This window comes from Rhea americana, unplaced genomic scaffold, assembly GCF_003343005.1.
Source record: "Rhea americana isolate MKP2758 unplaced genomic scaffold, rheAme1 scaffold_233, whole genome shotgun sequence".
Taxonomy (NCBI): Eukaryota; Metazoa; Chordata; class Aves; order Rheiformes; family Rheidae; genus Rhea; species Rhea americana.
In genome coordinates, this window is record NW_028186350.1 from 906,232 (window position 1) to 912,801 (window position 6,570).

Here is a 6,570-nt window from a genome sequence, read left to right on the forward strand (position 1 = left end):
CGGGGCCCCCCGCCGCCGCCGGCGCGAGCAGCCGCATTGCTGCTGCCGCCCCCCGCCCCCCCCGAGAGGCGCCGGGGCGGCAAGTTTGGGCAGAGGCCGGTGGGAGCTCCTGGCCCCGSGGGAGAGGAAATCCTTAGGGGGGAGGGGGCTTCGCCCGCGCGGGAAGGGGCGCAAGGGACCCGTCGGCGAAGGCAGCAGCCCACGGCATCCCGAGCCGAGCGGGTGAGGAGGCGGCCGAGAGAAAACTTGTAGCCCGCCGTGGGGCGAGAGCCAGGAAGGCAGGGAGGGGAGCGGGCCCCCCCGCCCCCGGCCCTCCTGCCCGCACACGCGAAGGCGCCCGCTCGGCGGCGAGCGACGGCGGCGCTCGGGGTGGGCGGCGAAGCCTGCCGCGGCGGCTTGTGGCGCCCGGTTCGCCTGAGGATTCGCGAAAAGGCAGCTCGGAGGGAGAAGTTGTCAGGAAGCTCGCTTCCCAGCTGGGAGTGCGGCCGCGAGGTGCTCCGTCCCGCTTTCGCACTTGCCGCGGCCGGTGCAAATCGCGGCCACGGAACGGGGAAGACGGAGACCTCGCAGGAGCGCCGGTGCTTCCCCCACCCTACACTTAATACCATTATTTGGAGACTAGCCAAAAAAACGTAAAGCATTTGGTTCAACTTTATTTTATTTTATTTAAAAAGGCCGGTTATCCAGTGTTGAAATCCCTGCTTTCATGTGAAAACCCGCGGCYCAGCGCTGCGCTTCTCCCGAGCAGGTCGCCGCGGAGGGAGGCAGCGCCCCGCCGGGCTTCGGGCCCCCACCCCCACCCCCCGGGCTTAAAACTCCCCACGGCCGCCCCGGGAGGCCCGAACCGCTTTTGCCCGCTGGACGAGAGGGGCCTCGCCGCGGCCGACATTTTCCTTGCTGAAGGGATGCCGGGCAACAGGCGGGAAGCCGCCTCGCCGAGGGGCTCTCTTGGGCAGAGGGAAGGTTTCTTTTCGCTGCCCCGCGTTGCGTCCCCGTGCGGGCTTTGGGAAGCGGGTCGCCTGCTGGCCGCGACGCGCCGTCCTGGGCTCGGGCGGCGTCGCCAGCGGCCGGGGCGTCGGGCCTGCCCTCGACGCCTCGGCCGCGTGTCCTCGCCGCGGCGCGTGGGGGCTGGGGGCGGGGAACGCAGACGCGAGCCGCGCGCGGCCGCCCCGAAGGGCCGTGAAAGTCGCCCGGCCTCGGGTGGGTGCGCGGGGCGAGGCGAAGCCCCCGCTGCGGCCTGGCGGCCTCGCCCGCCGGCCCGCTCCGCCATGGCGGGGGCTCCGCCGTCGCCTTGGCAACGGCCGCCCGCCCTGGGGGTGGGGGGGAGGGGCGGCGGCCTGCCCTTCCCTTCGCCTCCCTTCCCCCCCCCAGCCCGAGCTCCTCCGCAGATATTTTGCCCTTTTAAGGCGAATCGCCGGAGTTTAAACGGCGGCGGGGGGGGAAAGTAGCGAAAAATAATAATAAAAAAAAGTGGGAAGCGCGCGGCCGTTTTCCCCCACCCCGACCCCGGCGGCCGCCATTTGGCCGCGCGGGGGCGGCGCCGGGCCCAGGTGCGCGGCGGGACGGCCGCTCCCCCCCCTCCCCACGCGTGGAGACCCCGCGACCGGCGGCGGCGTGCAGTGGTTTCCGGGAGGATTAACGCAAGTGTGGCCGTTCCTACATCATCATTATTATTTTCCTTTTAAACCGCTAGGTCAATATGTCCCTCCTGACAGGGCTTGTGAAAAGCCTTCGGCCTGGAGCAGAACGAATCTCCCTGCCGTGTACCGTAAAACACGTAGGAAGCCCGTCAAAAACTTCTAATTTATTTATTTATTTACTCAYTTAATTTATTTTCCRATTGGATTTGTAATTTCTCCTTCCTCAAGCCCCTTCCTTTGATTTTATTCGGGCCCAGTGCACGCCGCTTGCCCGAAGCAGCAGTTTAATATCGGTCTTCCACGGTCAGTGCTGCGCCTAGCTTTTTTTNTTGCTGCTTCTTCGCGCTATAATCATTCAGGTGAGGAAAAAAAATAATCGCTTGTTTACTGCTTCAGTGATAAACTTTGCTCGAGTAAAACAGTCATCACAGGTGCTTACTGAAATCTGTAAGTTGTKGTGCTGATAAGTACTTAAAATTTGAGCATCCGTGTGGAGAAAAGTGTGTAAAAAGGGGAAAAACCTGACAGCGGTGAATTTTCTCATGTGGCTTCCTTATAATAAAATGTAGCTGGGATTAGCCAGACTTACTGGTGCAGCACTGGGGAGCTTCTGGGCGCAGGCATGCACTTGGCTTAACTTATTGAGATCGTGGATGACTAAATCGTGYGTTTTCTTACACCTCTGTGCCTGCSACCTGCATATGGCTTGCATAGTGCTCCTGTGTGCTAGAAAGGAGCCTCTTGTCTTGATTACATTAAAAATGTGACACACAAGCTTGAGCCTCTTTTGTGGCTGTATAAAACCATTTATGGCAGCAATGGAAGGAAAGGCAGAGAAGCTCTGGAAGCGTGGGTATATACTTAAAATAAGTTGCAGAGCACACAGGGCTTAATTTGTTGTCGCAGGGTTGGGCCGCTCTAAATTTCACTATATATTTATCTTGCTGATGTGAAACTGGACTTTGGGTTCTCATGAGTTGATACCTAAAATATACAGAGGGACACATCTAGTTGAGAGAAGTCAGATATTTGCATCTTTTATCAGTCTCTGTATTTGAGTAACTAGAAGGGAGTTGCTGAAAGTAAGAACCGTTGTTCCCCCCCCMCCACCACCAATGGAAATAACTTGCAAGAAGTGAGTAGAGAAAAGGGATAAAGACTTGAGAAAGCTGGAGCATTTTCCATGGTAGAAAAATGCCACGACAAATCCTTATCTCGTCTTTATCTTCTGAAATTTGCTGCTCTGTTTAGTTTTCCACCCCCTTGACCTCTTGCAAGATATATTTTGGCTGCTAATGGCCTGTCAGCATTAAGACGAGTGTGAGACCAAGTTTTGCATCAACAATTAGACCAGTTCAGATTTTTGCAAAGCTGCGAGCAGAAAACCAGCTTTTATAACCAGGAAACTGTAACTCTTGCTTTGCTTTTGTTACTTTGCGTTTATGATGGGAAGATAGCTGTGCCTTTAGAAAGATTGTCTCCTTCTGTGATTGACAACAGCTGTATCCTTTTTGAAGACCATATAATCAGCATATTTTGTGYTCCAGAAGGAAAAAAAAATGTGCAAACATAATGTAAAGCAGAGCAGACAGCTAATGAGTACAAGGGATCTATAGGGCCCGGTCTTCTCTTGTCCGAAATGGTGTATAGTCTATCATTGCCTCAAGTAAGATAGGGAATAATGCTTTGTCACTTATAGAAAATGTTGAGTAAGATGAAAAATGGCATGTTTACATGAGTTAACAAACTTAAAAATGCTTTGAATGTGAAATTGGGAAATCAGCCAAAATCCCACAGATTCATTTTTGGGAGGGGGAGGGGAAAGCGTTGGATGAGTCATATTTAAGAGCTCTGCTTTTTWAAAAAAAACATTTGGTTACATAGCCTTGGGGAAGGTACAACATACATACAAGAGATTTAACTAAATCCCTTCAACAGCTAAATTGGTTCTTTGAAGGCATACGAGCGCATCTTTTATGGACTAGAGGCATGTTTTTAAGTGATCATAATAGTAATAAAATAAAGTAGAAATATTTGGAAAAGCACTTCATATTTAGAGWATTTGCATAAGTATCAGCAGATCATTTTATAAATGGTGTCTGTGCTGCAGTACCTAGGAGACTTCASTTAATTAAAACTCGCAAAGTGTGGTTCTATAAAAACTCTTTACTTAAAACCCCCACRTTGGMAGGACAAGAAGCAATGGGCAAAAATTGAACCACAGGAAGYTCTGCCTGAATGTGAGGGGGAATTTCTTCACTGTGAGAGTGACGGAGCACTGGAACAGGTTGCCCAGAGAGGTTGTGGAGTCTCCTTCTCTGGAGATATTCAAGGCCCGCCTGGACGCAACCCTGTCTAACGTGCTCTAGGTGACCCTGCTGAGCAGGGAGGTTGGGCAAGATGATCTCCAGAGGTTCCTTCCAACCTTACTGATTCTATGATTCATATGACATTCCTATTTCAAAAATAATCGGGAGGATGGTTGTCAACRTAATTTAACTGCTAGAAACTGAGATTGAGGGAACTGTAACTGGGAAAACTGAGGCAACCCTCCCGGAGTCATTGCTCCCTAAAATCTAGGTCAGGAGCTATGACATTGGACAAGCAACACTGGCCTCCTTAGTCGTATTACGTTCTGGTTTTGGTGTCATTGCAGATAATAGCGTATCAAAAGCAGCACTGCATCCTCACTCAGTGGTGCTGGATGCAAATGGCCAGGGAGCAGGGAGAAAACCTTAAATGTATTTTCTTGTGTRTGTGTGTATTTATATAAAAATAGCACAATGTGATGTATCCAGCAACCAATTAAAAGCATTTATCATTTGTTTGAAAGTAATTAACTGCTGCGGTTACTCTTATGCAATATAATGTTAAATCAKTTTGACTGTGGTTCAGCATTGTTCTGAAGAATGATTTATGTGCCTGGAAAGCTCTGCTAATTCTTGATTGAACTCTTGACAGCTGTTAATGTCGATGGACTTCCACGGGCATGCAAGACTCCTGCTCCCAGGCTTTACGCTGAGCAGTGATGAAGCAGCATCTCTCCACTGGTAGGAAGGTCCGTGTCTGCCACAATCTCTATAAGAAGTGAGAAAGGGTGATGCACTCAGTAATGTGAGAAGTGGCCTAGAGCAGYGCCTTGAGCAATGGTATCCCTTAGGCCTCGTGCATAAGCTCTCAGTGGTGAGCTTTCTGTTCATCTTGTGGAGGTTGGAGAGTGGACCCTGTGGCATCCTGAGCCCCCTCATTTTTATTGGGGARGATTATATGCATCCAGACAGAAGTTTTGCATGTAGTGTGTCGGCAGTAGTGGAGAATCCAAGTCAGTCAAATRTTATTTTACCCTGTTTTGACAGGTCTGATTTGGCAGTGGTGGAGTACTGTGGTGGTGCTGGGTGGAGCTTTCCTCTGCGTGAGGGTATATGTGACTCATACCTTGGTGTCTGTGTCATTTAATGCATTGTAAAGTGGCATGTGTGAGATTGCTGATAGGTTTGCTCTTTGTACAATTCAGCCTTCTCATCCTTTGATCAGGGACTGTGGTGAGGAATAACTATATTTAGTTATTATGCAGAAGACAAAGGTTTTTCTATATTGGCAAGTACTGTCTTGGGTTGTCTCTGAACTATGTTTGTTTACCTATGGCATAAGTRTTGATCAATTAAGCTGGAATGACCGGATGATATTTCCTTCGAAGGAAGGGTCGAAAATAATTAGTTGGACAAGGCTATTAAAGTCATATCTGTTTTGTAACTTTATCTGATTCTTGCCTTGATAGTGATGGAAATATTAAACTGTGATTTTGGTTACTTTTAGTTGACTTAAAAGTATGTGTTTTTGTTGCTGCTATGAATTTCTGCTGTTTCTAGATACCAGTTTTAGCAGTGTAATGTAATATAGGAAGTTGTTAAACAAAATTGCACTGAAACTTTTATGCTGCTTATATGCAGAACAGAAGTAAAYGTATTCCGTAAGCCTGATAAACAGCAGTGTAAAGCAAGCTAACGATGCTTAACAACAGTTAATTTACAAACTGCTTTTTTTTTAATTAGAATGCATATCCATAAGTTTGCTTTCTAAAGAATTAGCTTCTCTCTTCTTGTGCGTATTTGGTGAATGCYGTTGATGGGGAGTTTTTAAGTGCAGCAGGAAACAAGGTCCTGGACTTCTGGCAAGAAGCCCACTTGAGTTTAGCAACTTTCCTGAAAGTGAATATGCTCCGGGCATGAATACTTTTTCTCCAGACTTGCTATGAAAACTTCTGCATTTTGTGTGCATTGTGGAAATGATGTAGAAGCACAAACCTATAGACTCCTCAGCTGCTGGCAGCAACCTGTGTTAGAGGCCCCCAGAGAAGGGGAATGGACTGCATGCCCTGAATTAAATACTATCTCTCAGAGCGCCAGATGCAATGTATGAATCAAAGGAAGAAATTGCTTAGATGCATACTTTTGCAAAGTTAGAAACACAGTGACTTGATAGGTAATGATTTCTTCGCTTATCTGCTTTGAAACAGATATTGAGGGTTTTTAAGGTTTCAGAAATCAGGTAAGGTAAGCTTTGCCTTAAGATAAGGAGTCTTGTTAACTAACTAGAAACTACATTTTAAGCTGTAGGGGTTGGTGGTTTAAAGGCCACATCATTCCTGATTTACTGTTGTAAATGATACTCCTTGCTCTCTGTTTTGCTGATGTTTCTTGCTTTTGGCTTTTCATGATGCTAAAATACTTGCATTTGTAGCTGTCCAAAGGATGAATGTTTGTATAGATGTTTTTCAACTGCTGTTTGCTTTTTTTGGGGGGTATGTGCAGGCAGAGAAGTCCATGCCATTCAGGCTACATAGTTTTTTTTTTTTTTCTTTTTTTTTCCCTCTTTGAAGGGCTGGTAGAACAGGAAAAGAAAAATTTTGCTACAGTGGAGCCTGCACCTG